Genomic DNA, 14,005 nt, shown 5'->3' with positions numbered 1-14,005 from the left:
ATTTTGAAACAGTAATTTTTCGTAATGTGAGTGTACTTGTATTAAAGCTGTTATCAGATTATTATAAATTCAATAGTATTTTAAACCAAATAAATAGACATTTTTGGCAATAAGAGAAATGAATGAAGTACTTTAAAAATAAAATCTAGAGAAACAGAACAAAATCAACATTAAAATTGAATATGTTCAAACAAATATAATTAAACAATATCAAGAAGAATTACATAACATTTTTAAAGTAAGTAAACGATATATTAATTTAAAGGCAGAAGATCAGTAGATATGAAATAATCCTTTAAACGGTTATGATGCAATTACTAAGCAATTATGAGAAAAATCTGAATACGAAAGTATTATAACACATTATATGTAAATTGAAGAAGGGAGGGGGAAAGGAAAAGAAAGAAAGAAGAAAGGGGATTACACCTGTCACATAGGGACATTATGTAGATTAGCAGCAATGAGTGAAAATGTGTGCCAGACTGTAATTGAAACCCAAGATCCCATGTTTACTATTCATATGTGTTAACCACTAGGCCATCCGCGCTTTTGGAACTGCACTGACTATCTCAGCATGCCTCACCGACGCATCTGCATTCCCATCAAGCGCCACCTATCTGCAGTCTCTGTCTATTTCCAGTCTGTTCGCTCTCTGCGATTCCCACAAAAGATCGGACGTATTTATGCGTCTGTACTGAAGAAGGTGGATCCATTGCCTAGGCATATTCACTATATGAGTAGGCGGTGTCTATTCTTTTGGAGATATATGAAACATAGCTCTATGTACTGTCCCGAAGCAGCTGACAGTAGTAATCCTTTCGCTTTTCTTTTCTTTCCCTTTTCTTTGCTTTCCCTATCTCCACATTCAGTTTACATATAAGATATAACAAGTGGATTCTGATTGCTGTCTGGCAGCAGGAAGGGCATTCAGCCACCCCTTAAAATTAACCATACCAAATCAGTACTTAACCCTGCCCAATGCGGGATAAAGGCAGTAAGTAGCAAAAGATAGAAAGAAAATATTCTGTATGCTGTCTGTTCTTTTGGAGAACTCCAAAAGAATGGACACCAGGTATTGATGTATTGTAACACACTTCAGTAATTATTTCACTACAGCACACCTCAATGAAAAAATTAATCAGATTCATAAAGATAACCTAAACAATTACTTTACAAAAAAGGAGATATAAAAAGGTTTTGCAGGTTATTTCTCAAATACTAGAACTCCATACATAAACTAATTTACAGTCTTCAAAATAGAATACGTGACAAATGTAAAGAGAAATTTAATTTTTAAATTTGCTTAAAGAGGTATCTTATGTTTTGTACTATCCAGATTTTGGCTTTTATGCCATTATCAAGCACTATCTTAATAGTTGTTAGACTATTATTAAGTCATCTCTGCTAAGGCAATACAAAGCAGGTAAACAGGGGTAACACATGTCTTTAAGGTGTACGTCTTAAAGACACTTGAAAATTTTTATTTTTGGAGCCAATCTAAATTATAACCTGTCACTCACTAATTATAAAATAGAGATATAAAGACATAATCCCGATGAACTGCAAATTTTGTATCTGACTCAACTAAATAATCCATCATTAAAAATGAAAATGATAGGTAAAATTTTTATATCTCTAAATCAGTCTGTTAAAACTGTACCTTTTTCAGATTAATTATGCACATTTAGTTTTAGAATCAAATAATAAAGACAAAATGAAACAATAATAAATGAAATTTAGAGTTACTGTGCTCTTGACTGACTAGGGGTCCACCATGGATTTTCCACTGAAGAAGGGGTCCACCGGCTAAAAACGTTGGGAAGCCCCGGAATAGAGAATTTGTGAATGGAGGTTTTTATGAATAAGGGCTACAGAAAACTAATTATCGAGGGAAATGCCTTGTAGAAAGAGTTTTCAGAAAGAAAGGAGAAAAAATATATATTAAATGGTTAGGATTTGATAACTGACATATGAGTTGATTAAATAAGGAAAAAAATATTTTATAAAAGATTTATTAAATCTTGGAAAAGTTGTTGCTCGATATGTACACTATTTAATGAAAAGTAATTTCTTAAAGAAAATAGACCTGGTTCATTGATAAATGTATTGTGTTGCTGAAGTTTGAAGGAAGTAACGAATGGTCACTGCCTATATTGTTATAAAATTTTCTATATTTTTTCTTAATATGATCCATGACTGATTCTCTAGTATTTGTAAATTCCGATATTTCAAAACATCATTAACTTTAAATTTCCAAGATGGCACCCTAAGTAGATTTATTGTTAATATTTTTACATATAGCTTTGAAGAATATATTGCTGGTTCAGTTATAAAGATTTGTGTAAGGATATGTTTTTTGCTGCTGGCATTTTAGACATTTTAGGTCTGGTTACAAGTTTATAAATAGCTGCTTCACTGACGAAAAGTGCATTAGATATGTTGTAACTATTTTTATGTTTTTTCTCTAGTACATTCCAGATTCATTATAAGTTAGACCCAGTAATACGCCAGATCTATCAATTTCTTCATGTTTATAAACTTTTACTGTATTGTTGCTGTGGTCTTCAGTGGAAGGCTGGATAGATGCAGCTCTCTATGCTTTTCTGTCCTGTATGAGTACGTGTATCTCTAAATAGCTACTGAAACTACATCCTTCTGAATCTGTTATTTTGTTCATCTCATGGTCTCCCTCTCTGAAATTTACCCCTCCCCTCTCTCCACTTCCTTCCAATACAAAATTGGTGATCTCTTGATATTTCAGAATGTGTCATATCAACCGATCCCTTCTTTTGGTCAAGTTATGCCGCAAATCTCTTCTCTCCCCACATGTATTCAGTACCTCCACATCACTAATGTGATCTACTCATCTAATCTTTAACAATTTTCTGTACCACCACATTTCGAAAGCTTCAATTCCCTTTTTGTATAAATTATTTATTGTTAATGTTTCACTTCCAAATATAGCTACACTCCAGACAAATAGTTTCATAAAAGACACCATAACACAAATTTCTCTTATTCAGAATTGCTTTTCTTTCCATTGCCAGTTTACACTTTAATAAAGTGTATATACACTAGTGCATAGGTAATCTAGATTTCATTTACTTCCTTGTTGTTCCACCAATTTTAAAGAAATTATGTTTTTGTAGTTTATCTGTGGTGATGTATGTGATAGCATTCATTTTCCTTTTAGATATTTTATATTTTACTGGTCTTAGTTTTTAATTCTGTCATTTCTCTTCTTCTAGCTGAATAGCAAGTTGTTTATATATATGTATATATATATATATATATATATATATATATATATATATATATATATATATATATATATAATCAATTGAAATTTGTTTTGCATATGAATACTTCAAAAGACAGCTACCCTACCCTACTTAACTATTATATTTGAGTTATGTGCTTGTAAAAAGTTTAGTAGCTTTCACCATATCCTCTTCTTATTATTTCCAGTAATTGTTCATCCTCTAGATTGAAGAAATCTTTCTTAAGTTTTCTTACCACATTAAGCTTTTCTAGATATTCTTTGGCGATTTGGGATAGTTCCTCACTGATTAGTTCATCTAAGATAACTGTATAAGTTATCTCGTTATTTGCTTTAGTAGTACCTCTTGAGTGATGATAATGGGCTGAATATATTCTGCTGATTTGAGAATATTGACACATGATTTATTTTTAGTTTTATGTAATTTATACAATGTTTATGGAGTAATGAATCATTTTCTTCCTGATCAAAGCTATCTATATAATATTTTATGTCACCAAAGGTCATATTGTATAGTTCTTCATGTTCTTTAATTCTGAAGCACTCAGAAGCATGTATTAACTTTTCTTCAATCACCTTGTAGTTGATATACACTTTGGTGTGCACATAATAAAATCTATCATCTGGATGCTCGCTTGAATTGTGCATAGGTAATCTAGATTTGATTTATTTGATTGCTATTCTACCAACTGTAAGCAAAAAGTCTTTTTGTAGTTTATCTGTGGTAATGATTTATATCACATAATTCATTTTTATTTTAGATATTTTGTATTTTACCTGTCTTAGTTTTTTACTCTGAACTTTCTCTTTGTCTAGTTTATAGCAAGTTCTTGTGTTTAGTCATCTTGTATTTTTAGTTTTTGTTAAAATTACATTGTTTTCTGTTTGATAATGTTTCGAGATTGACTGTCTTATTATTCTGCTGTGTGTTTTATGAAATAATTTAATAGGTTCTATTATTAGATAATTTTTTCTTACTCGTTCGACATGTTTTATGTTTAATTTCATCACACTGTTAACAATTAGCACTACTCTTTTTCTTTTGAACAAGGTTATTTGGTTGTTATGTATTCATTTGGTTTAGAATGCAATCCCATTCTAAAACAAATGGGTTATTGTTTTGCACTTCTACATATGAGGTATAGTCATTCAAAAAAATTAAGTAGGTAAATGAGCAATTTTAGATACTATACATATATATATATATATATATATATATATGTGTGTGTGTGTGTGTGTGTGTGTGTGTGTGTGTGTATATATAACCTTTTTTGATAGTTTTGATTCATTTATATCAACTATATATATATATTCTAATTATCTTTAAATTCTCTTGATAGTTGTACTTTAATTTCATTGTGATATTGATATAGTATTGATTCCTTTATATAAACGTTTAAAAATTAATTTATTAGGAAATTTCAAATCAGAACAACACAGAATACAATATCACAACGAAACTTAAGTAAACATATAATAAGAGAATTTGAATATATGAGATTTGTATATAATATTTAGTACTAATATTACATTCCAATTTATTCTATTTTGAAATTCTCTAAGAAAGTAGTATATATCTTTATATAAAGGAATCAAAACTATCTAAAGGTTATAGAAGAGAATTTCAGGATTTAGTAGATTGAAGATTTGTATCTGATGATCACATATTATCTGAAAATTTTGTGAAAGAATTTAGAGACAAGTTGGACTGGGTTTATATCTCAAGTGAAAAACAATTACCAGAATATTTCATGAGAGAATTTCAAGTTGAAATAAATTAAATACTATATTTATGCTGGAAAGTTTATTTGAATATGTTATGAGAGAGCTGCAGTACAAATTTATTTGGGATGATATATCACATGATAAAGAGTGTTTCAACATTTTGTAATAGACCTCAAATATAAAGCTGATTGGGATAGCATTTTAAAACATGAAAATTTATCTGCATCTTTCGCACAAAAAATAATAACGCTTCATCAAACAGTGAATCAACCTTGGGACATCAAATGTTTAATTCGTTAAACTATTCAAAATCACTCATTTGTGAAGGTGAAATGTAATTGTGTATTTCATAAAGAATCTGTTGGTACATGTTTAACAGAGCATTCTTCTTGTCAAATCTGTCGAAAAGTTATTAAAAGAACCCTTTAAGACCAGAAAATTGATGCTATACTAACTATCAGTTGATGCATAATTACGTCATTAACCAATTCTTTTTGTAAGTAATTGTTGAAAATATTAAAATAATTACCATAGAAAATAATATAAATTTTTTTCTCCCTCTCGTATTGGTTTACTGAATTAGGAGCAAAATTGAGTTTTAACATTTCTTCACAATTTGGATGATAACCACTGCTATTGTTGAATTGGTTTTGGAACAGAATAATCCCACTCACAATTATCGTCCAATAATTTTAAAAGAATAAAAGTTGGTCTTAAATTCTGATCACGTGTTTCAGGCTGAACATGGGGCAACAATCTATGTATTTCTCTTTTTCTTTCACTCATTACTGCTGTAGCATTATGATCTATTCCATATAAAATTGTATGTAACCTTCACGAATTTTGTTTTGGCATTGATACGTTTCTTTTACTTCATTTTTAATATTATATTCACTGTGTTTTCGAATACATGATAAATCTTTCTCATAAATCCAAGCTCGAAAATTTTCTGCAAAATGCATCTTGGAACAACAACTAAAGAATAAGTACTACGTTCAGTGCTATTGAAATTTATTTAACTTTTATAATAGACATGTTTAACAGTCCATTAATTGCTGTCCTAGGACGTTCATGTCCCCTAATATCAATAACTAAATTTACATAAAACCAAGCATTATTCTTTTTATCAGTAATCATGAATACTTTCTTACTATTGTATGCATTTATCTTGTTGCTGATGTCTAGAAATTCCTCTATTTAATAGTACATTTTCGTTAGAAATATTATTTAGATTCATCACATCTGATAATATTTTAATAGTTTATAAATCAAGGTAATCCTACTATTGTTCCCTATGAATATAGTAGCAGACAATAGGAGTAAAGCAATTAAATATTTGAATAGTTTTCGTTATTTAAATGTTCCACTACAACTAAAACAACTCAATTGAATGACACTGTATTCAGAAAAGCATTAATGTTATTTCAATTAAGACATAACCTTGAGATAAATGTTGAGCTATATGAAGAGACATTGCATTTTATGAATAGACCTAGATGCGGCATAAAAGATATACACTACTGGCTATTAAAACTGCTACACCAGAAAGATACAGTACTACAGACGCGAAATTTAACCAACCGGAATAAGATATTGTGATATGCAAATGATTAGCTTTTCAGAGCATTCACACAAGGTTGGCTCCAGTGGCGACACCTACAATCTGCTTACATGAGGGAAGTTTCGAACCGATTTCTCATACACAAACAGTAGTTGACCGGCGTTGGCTGGTGAAACATTGTTGCGCTGCCTCATGTATGGAGGAGAAATGCATACCATCACGTTTCCAACTTTCATAAAAGTCGGCTTGTAACCTATCGCGATTGCGGTTTATCGCATCGCGACATTGCTGCTCGCGTTGGTCGTGATCCAATGAATATTAGTAGGATATGGAATCGGTGGGTTCAGGAGAGTAATACAGAACGCCGTGCTGGATCCCAACGGCCTCGTATCATTAGCAGTCGAGAAGACAAGCATCTTATCCGCATGACTGTAATGGATCGTGCAGCCACGTCTCGATGCCTGAGTCAAGAGATGGGGACAACAACCATCTGCACGAACAGTTCGACGACGTTTGCAGCAGCATGGACTATCAGCTCGGAGACCATGGCTGCGATTAACTCTTGACACTGCATCACAGACAGGAGCGCCTGTGATGGTGTACTCAATGATGAACCTGGGTGCACGAATGGCAAAACGTCACTTTTTCGGATTAATCCAGGTTCTGTTTACAGAATCATGATGGTCACATCCGTGTTTGTCTACATCACAATGAACACCCATTGGAAGTGTGTATTCGTCATCGCCATACTGGCATATCACCCGTCATGATGGTATGATGTGCCACTGGTTACACGTTTCGGTCACCTCTTGATCGCATTGACGGCACTTTGAACAGTGGACGTTACATTTCAGACGTGTTACGACCTGTGGCTCTATCCTTTATTTGATCCATGCGAAACCCTACATTTCAGCAGGATAATGAACGACCGCATGTTGCTAGTCCTGTACGGGCCTTTCTGGATAGAGAAAATGTAAGACTGCTGCCCTGGCCAGCACATTCTCCAGATCTCTCACCAATTGAAAACGTCTTGTCAATGGTGGCCTAGCAAGTGGCTCGTCACAATACGCCAGTCACTACTCTTGATGAATTCTAGTATCGTGTTGAAGCTGCACGGACAGCTCTATTTGACCCAATGCCCAGGCATACAAGGCCGTTATTGTGGCCATATATGGTTGTTCTGGCTACTGATTTATCAGGATATATGCACCCAAATTGCCTGAAAATGTAATCACATGTCAATTCTAGTATAATATATTTGTCCAATGAATACCCACTTACCATCTGCATTTTTTCTTGGTGTAGCAATTTTAATGGCCAATAGTGTACAGACCTCATATGCATAAATGGAATAAAAATATATTATATGGAATAGTAAAGGAGCAAATAATAATTATTAGAAGTACTAGAGAAAAATTTTTGTTTATGGCAAGAATATATTGTTACTCCAATTGTTTGTGACAGCAATAATCATGATTTTTAATTAAAAGCAAAAGATGACTACATACATCTGATCGGTTATTTTCAGAAGTTTCAGATAGACAAAATAATGTTTTAGGTCATACTTTTTTTCAAATATGAATAATGATCGAGTAGATACACGTATGGATAAAGATAAGATGTGGTATTTGAAGTTGATATGATTGTACTAAAAAACGAGACAAATGTATTTGAAGTTTTAGTTAACGAAACTAGTCATATATTAGGAGTGCAGCATTCACATGTATATGGAATGGTAATGTATCTCTTCTATAATTATTCAGGTTGAGAATTACCTCCATCAATGCTATTCAAAGCTTGTATGATAAAAAAATATTGGTAAGAGTAACACAGTCATCTATATCAAAAAGCATACCAATTGTGCCTTATGAACCAGTTGTTTCATTATGTCAAATTAAGAAGTTCGACCACTTATGATTTACGAATGGAATTTTATGTATTTTTCTCAGGAGTAAATTGTCAACAGGTAATGATATATCACAATTAATAATTAAATGGTTGACATTTTTACTACAAGATATACAAAAAATAGATGGAGTGTATCAAAGAAAAATGGATAAATTTTACTATTTGTTAGCAAGTTGATTTATCTGGATATTTACAAACATTGGAATTGAAAAAAATGGCTCAAATGCCTCTGAGGACTATGGGACTTAACTTCTCAGGTCATCAGTCCCCTAGAACTTAGAACTACTTAAACCTAACTAACCTAAGGACATCACACACATCCATGACCTAGGCAGGATTCGAACCTGTGACCGTAGTGGTCGCGCGATTCCAGAGTGTAGCGCCTAGAACCACTCGGCCACTAAGAAGGCTGATTGGAATGGATTCTATGGTATTCAATGCCGCTATTTAATAAGAGGATTACTTTAGCATACTGCATTAAATGATATAGTCAACACATATTCATGTAGACCATATTTTTTTTAATATTTACCGATTTTTTATATGTAGAATTGGATAAGTGTAATTTTAAATATAAAATTATTGGCCGAGAATTTTCGGGATTACCTGCTGGAATAGATTCTGTATTAAGATAAATTAATTGGGATTTGTATTTTTTCAAAGATAGTACATTTTGCGAATATCTACAAAATTCACAAAAGTAGTTAGAGCTGGTACTGCTGATTTATCTTTGTCTGCTATTGACTGAAATAAATCATCAGTATTAGTTCTGGAGATAGTAAATATATTAAAAAATACATTGCAAAAAGTAGAATATTTTACTGACATACATAACTGAGAAATCAGTTGATAATTTTACTTAACAGAAATACACAAAAGATGTTATTGCAACAATACGCAAGCAAATGAAAAATGAATATCACACAAATATATATAGCAGTAAATGAATACCTTGTTTATGTGGAAAAATCATCTCTCTATATATAGTTATCTCAATCACTTGAAACGAATTCTGAGTGTTGAGAGTTTGAAGATGAACATAAAACTGAATATAACACCAAAACAAAAAAAGTATCAGTTCTCAAGAAATTAAAGATTTAGATAACTTTTCCAGAAAATATGAAAAATAAAAAAATTTTGGCCAAAACTGAAGGCTGACAGTGAGGTTTTATTTTGGCATATTAAATTTTTATTTCTATTAAATAAGACACTAAAATGGAGCAATTCACAATTGTTTAACATCATGAATATTGTAGAAGAAACAATTTAAGTGGATTTAGTAAATCAAATAAAGCTGATCAAATTAGGTTTATTAACAACTACCTTATTCTAAAATTGAAAATGGTGGTGAGATTTTTGAAAATAATGAAACTCAACCATTGATAGAAATATTTCCTTTTTCTACCTAAGTGTTTGAAACATCAATATACTGAGCAACAATTAGAGATTATCTAGTTGATAAAACATTGTTGACAAACAATAACTACAAATTACCATAATTTTATTAATTTAATTAGCCTAATTTCTTCTTGACTGCATTGAATTAAAAAATTAACGAAAATAGTGAAATATTATTTAAAAATTTCATGTTGATTGACAGCAGAATTTAATTTTTTGAGTACAGAATGAAGATACATGGAAATATAATGGAATTTACATTTCAGACTTAAAACTTTAGAATCACCAGAGAGAGAGAGAGAGAGAGAGAGAGAGAGAGAGAGAGAGAGAGAGAGAGAGAGAGAGAGAGAGACACTTCATTAAAAGAATGATGAAAGGTAAACAAAATATATATTCTTCTTTGAATAGGATTAATGATTTGCCAAAAAAAATTTATATTTTACTGTATCTTACGCTGTTTACCTATACATGTATATGTGTTATTTTCCTATTTTTATCCATTAACTTGCTGAAATAGTTTACTGCAAAGAGTAATATGTTTTATTCCCACAGTACTCAAACCTGTTGAGCTAGGGAGAAAAGCTGAAAAACTTTAATTTTCTCATGGTTTAAAAAACATCTATTGATTGTTTCACTCATGTGGCACTATCTGCCCTTTCACGACCATTTTAGAGAGAGGACAAGGATTACTGTTTAGTTCACTAATAATGTGAAATATATTAATTCTTATAGTTTGAAGTCAGCTTCGTTTACTAGTTTCTTATTTCACTTGATCTGTCAGTCTGCATTACTGGTATCTGTAATTCTTTGGAGAAGCAAGAAATTTAAGTAGAGCAAGCTTGATGTTGTAACATTGTCTTCATAGAAGAAGAGAAGGTAAAAAACTTCTAGGTTCGAAGAACTATCATCTAATAACCCTTAGTATATGTTACCGATTTTTATATCTAAGAAAAATGTAAGCCTCACTGTCTGGACTGTGTGTGTCACTACGCATAAAGTCGCTCAGACACATGTATGTGAGCGAATTCACTATTTTTGGACCTGCTGTGTAGAGCCAGCAAATTTTCACTGTAATCATTATTCATAAAATTAATTATTCTACAGAATAGATATTTTCTATTCTGAGGCTCATCTTATATAGACTTGCGAGAAATAAACAAATATAAAAAGCTTTTGTTAATGTAAAAAAGAAAGATCAAAAATGTTTCCTTAGGGATATAAAATCTACCATGTTTCCTGTGGATAAAAATTTGGTTAGAGTCACAAAATATATAAAAGATGGTCTTGATATTGATCAGAAACTTGAAAACTTTGGTGAAAAGAAAGCATATCCACTAAAAGTTACAAAATTTGAGAGAGATAAACTTAAATTTGTTTTATTTCAAAAATAATGAAATTTTACACTATTGTTATATAAAAGGTTATCTATACTTGTTTCAAGACAAATTACAAAACATGTAGAAGTAAAAATTTAGTTTTGATGTGTATTTACTACACTTCAGCAGCAAGGAAAAATTGCGAAGACACGTGTTAAACTGGTTAGTTAACAAAGCACTAAAAGAAGATTTACTGGAGAGGTGTCTACGTTAGTTATAAAAATTAATAACATAGACAGAAAGTATTGCAATTAAAAATGTCTGACAATAATAACCAAAACTGATAGAAATATTTAGATTAATTCAGAAATATCCTGTATTAAGAGAGCATGATTTTCATAACAATTTATATAACGAAATATTAATAGGCATAAACTTTGCAACCAAACGATTAATCTAAGAGGATAAAAACTGAATGACAAATCTGATACTATGGAAAATCAGAAACATGAACCAAGTGGTTTTTTCACTATACTGGGTACACCAATGGGAACTATAAAGATGCAGTAGTATATCGAGGGCAAAAGTGTCAAAAAATTCAATGTATGAAAAAGGATGCTGAAGAAATTGGAAGAATTTTGTCTGAAATTGAAGAAATGATACCATTAAAGCCTGAAGAAGAATCAAGATATACAAGTTCTATAATATGTTCATTGTGTAGAAATCATTATACAAAAATAATAAAAAAGTGCGTCACCATTATCACTTAACAGGAAAATATATAAATGCACTTACATTTGAAGCATCTTAATTTTGTGCCAATTTTTTTACCTAATCTCTCAGGACATGATTCTGATTAGTTCATAAAAGAACTGTTATGATAAAAAAGACTTGATATACAACAGTGAAGAAAGATATATTAGTTTTGGCGAGAATACAGAAAATTTTAAGGTGAAGTTACTGACACATTTAGTTTCATGTCTTGTAACCTCGATAGATTTTGGCCTAACGTGAAAAAGAATCAAATGACCAACATTAAGAAGGTTTTTTCCGGAAATTCTGTTCAATCTAGTAATCAAGAAAGGTGTCTATCCGTATGATTATATGGAAAGTTGGAAGAAATTTGAAGAAACAGAGGTTCCATTGAGAGAAGAATTCTGTAATAAACTGAATGACTGTAAAAAAGTGATGAAGACTATAACCATGCAAAATTAGTGTGGGAGAAATGTAAGGTCAAACATCGTGGTGAATACCATGACCTGCATTTTAAAACTTGAGCTTTGTTATAGACTGTTGTTCTTGAAAATTTTAGAAAAACTTGCATAAAAGTATATGATTTGGATCCATCTTGGTACTTGAGTGTGCCTGGTTTATCTTGAGATGGAATGCTAAAAATGACTCTACAACCACGTGAATGATTACATGATTGTGCCACGATTGGAATGGTAGAAAAAGGAATAAGAGGTGGCATGCAACACCATTGGAAAAGATATGTGAAGGCATAATATAAATATATGAAAGATTATGACAAATAAAAGATATCAAATTATTTAATGTATTTAGATATAGAATTATTTAGCATATTTAGATGCAAACCATCTGCATGTTTATTCTATGAGTCGATACCATACAGTGGTATTGATTGGAATATTCCAGATGCATTTGACTCTAAAAAAAAGTGAGATGCCAGACATTTCTGGAGTTGGACTCATTATTGAAGTAGAACTAGAATACCCCACGAAATGGTGTGATTTGCGTAAAGATATGTTTTTAGTTCGTTAAATTTGACTATTCTGGATGATGAAAAATATGTAGTTAATTATAGAAATCTTAAACAGCATCTTCTCTAGGAATGAAGGTAACAAAAATACAGAGTTTTAAAAATCAAACAATGTGTCTGGTTAAAAAAATGTGGATTTGAATGAGAAATGAGAATGAGAGCAAAGAATGATTCTGAAAAAGGTTTCTACAAATTGATGAACAGATCAGTATTTGGAAAAATGATGGAAAATATTAGACATAGAGTCGATATAAAATTACTTTCGGGTGGAGATAAATGTGTGTGACTTGTGGCAAAAACCTATCTTCAAGGAAATAAATTTTGTAGTGAAAATCTCGCTGCAGTTCATGTGGATTTACACTGGTTTAAGTGTACTTGATTTATGTGAAGAACTCATCTATGATTTTCACTATAGATGTAGAAACCAAAATATGATGAAAATATTGAGATATGGTATGGAGATACAGACAGTAATATCTACGACATGCAGAATGAAGCTTTCTATGCTTGAAATGGCTCTGAGCACTATATGACTCAACTGCTGTGGTCATTAGTCCCCTATAACTTAGAACTAATTAAACCTAACTAACCTAAGGACATCACACACATCCATGCCAGAGGCAGGATTCGAACCTGCGATCGTAGCAGTCGCACGGTTCCGGACTGCACTCCTAGAACAGCGAGACCACCGCGGCTGGCGAAGTTTTCCATGAAGACATGAAATCAATGATTGATAAATTTGATACATGTGACTACTGAAGAGAAATTATATAAAATAGCTCACACATTAACAAGGAAGTTTTAGGAAAAATGAAAGGTTTATGTTATGGAAAAATACTGGAAGAATTTTGCGGTTTGAGAGCAAAAATGTATGCTTTTAAAATTAGTGACAAGGAGGAGAAAAATCAAAAGGAGTCAAGATATGTGCTGTAAAAAGACATAAACCTAGAAGATTAAAAAGATTATTTGTTTAATAATGTCAGACAATCTACAATTACAAATATAATATGAAGCATGAGAAATGAAATTTATTCAGT

Source organism: Schistocerca gregaria, chromosome 3, assembly GCF_023897955.1.
Source record: "Schistocerca gregaria isolate iqSchGreg1 chromosome 3, iqSchGreg1.2, whole genome shotgun sequence".
In the NCBI taxonomy this organism is placed as follows: domain Eukaryota; kingdom Metazoa; phylum Arthropoda; class Insecta; order Orthoptera; family Acrididae; genus Schistocerca; species Schistocerca gregaria.
The sequence above is the reverse complement of the archived record's forward strand: the minus strand, read 5'-3'. Positions refer to the sequence as shown.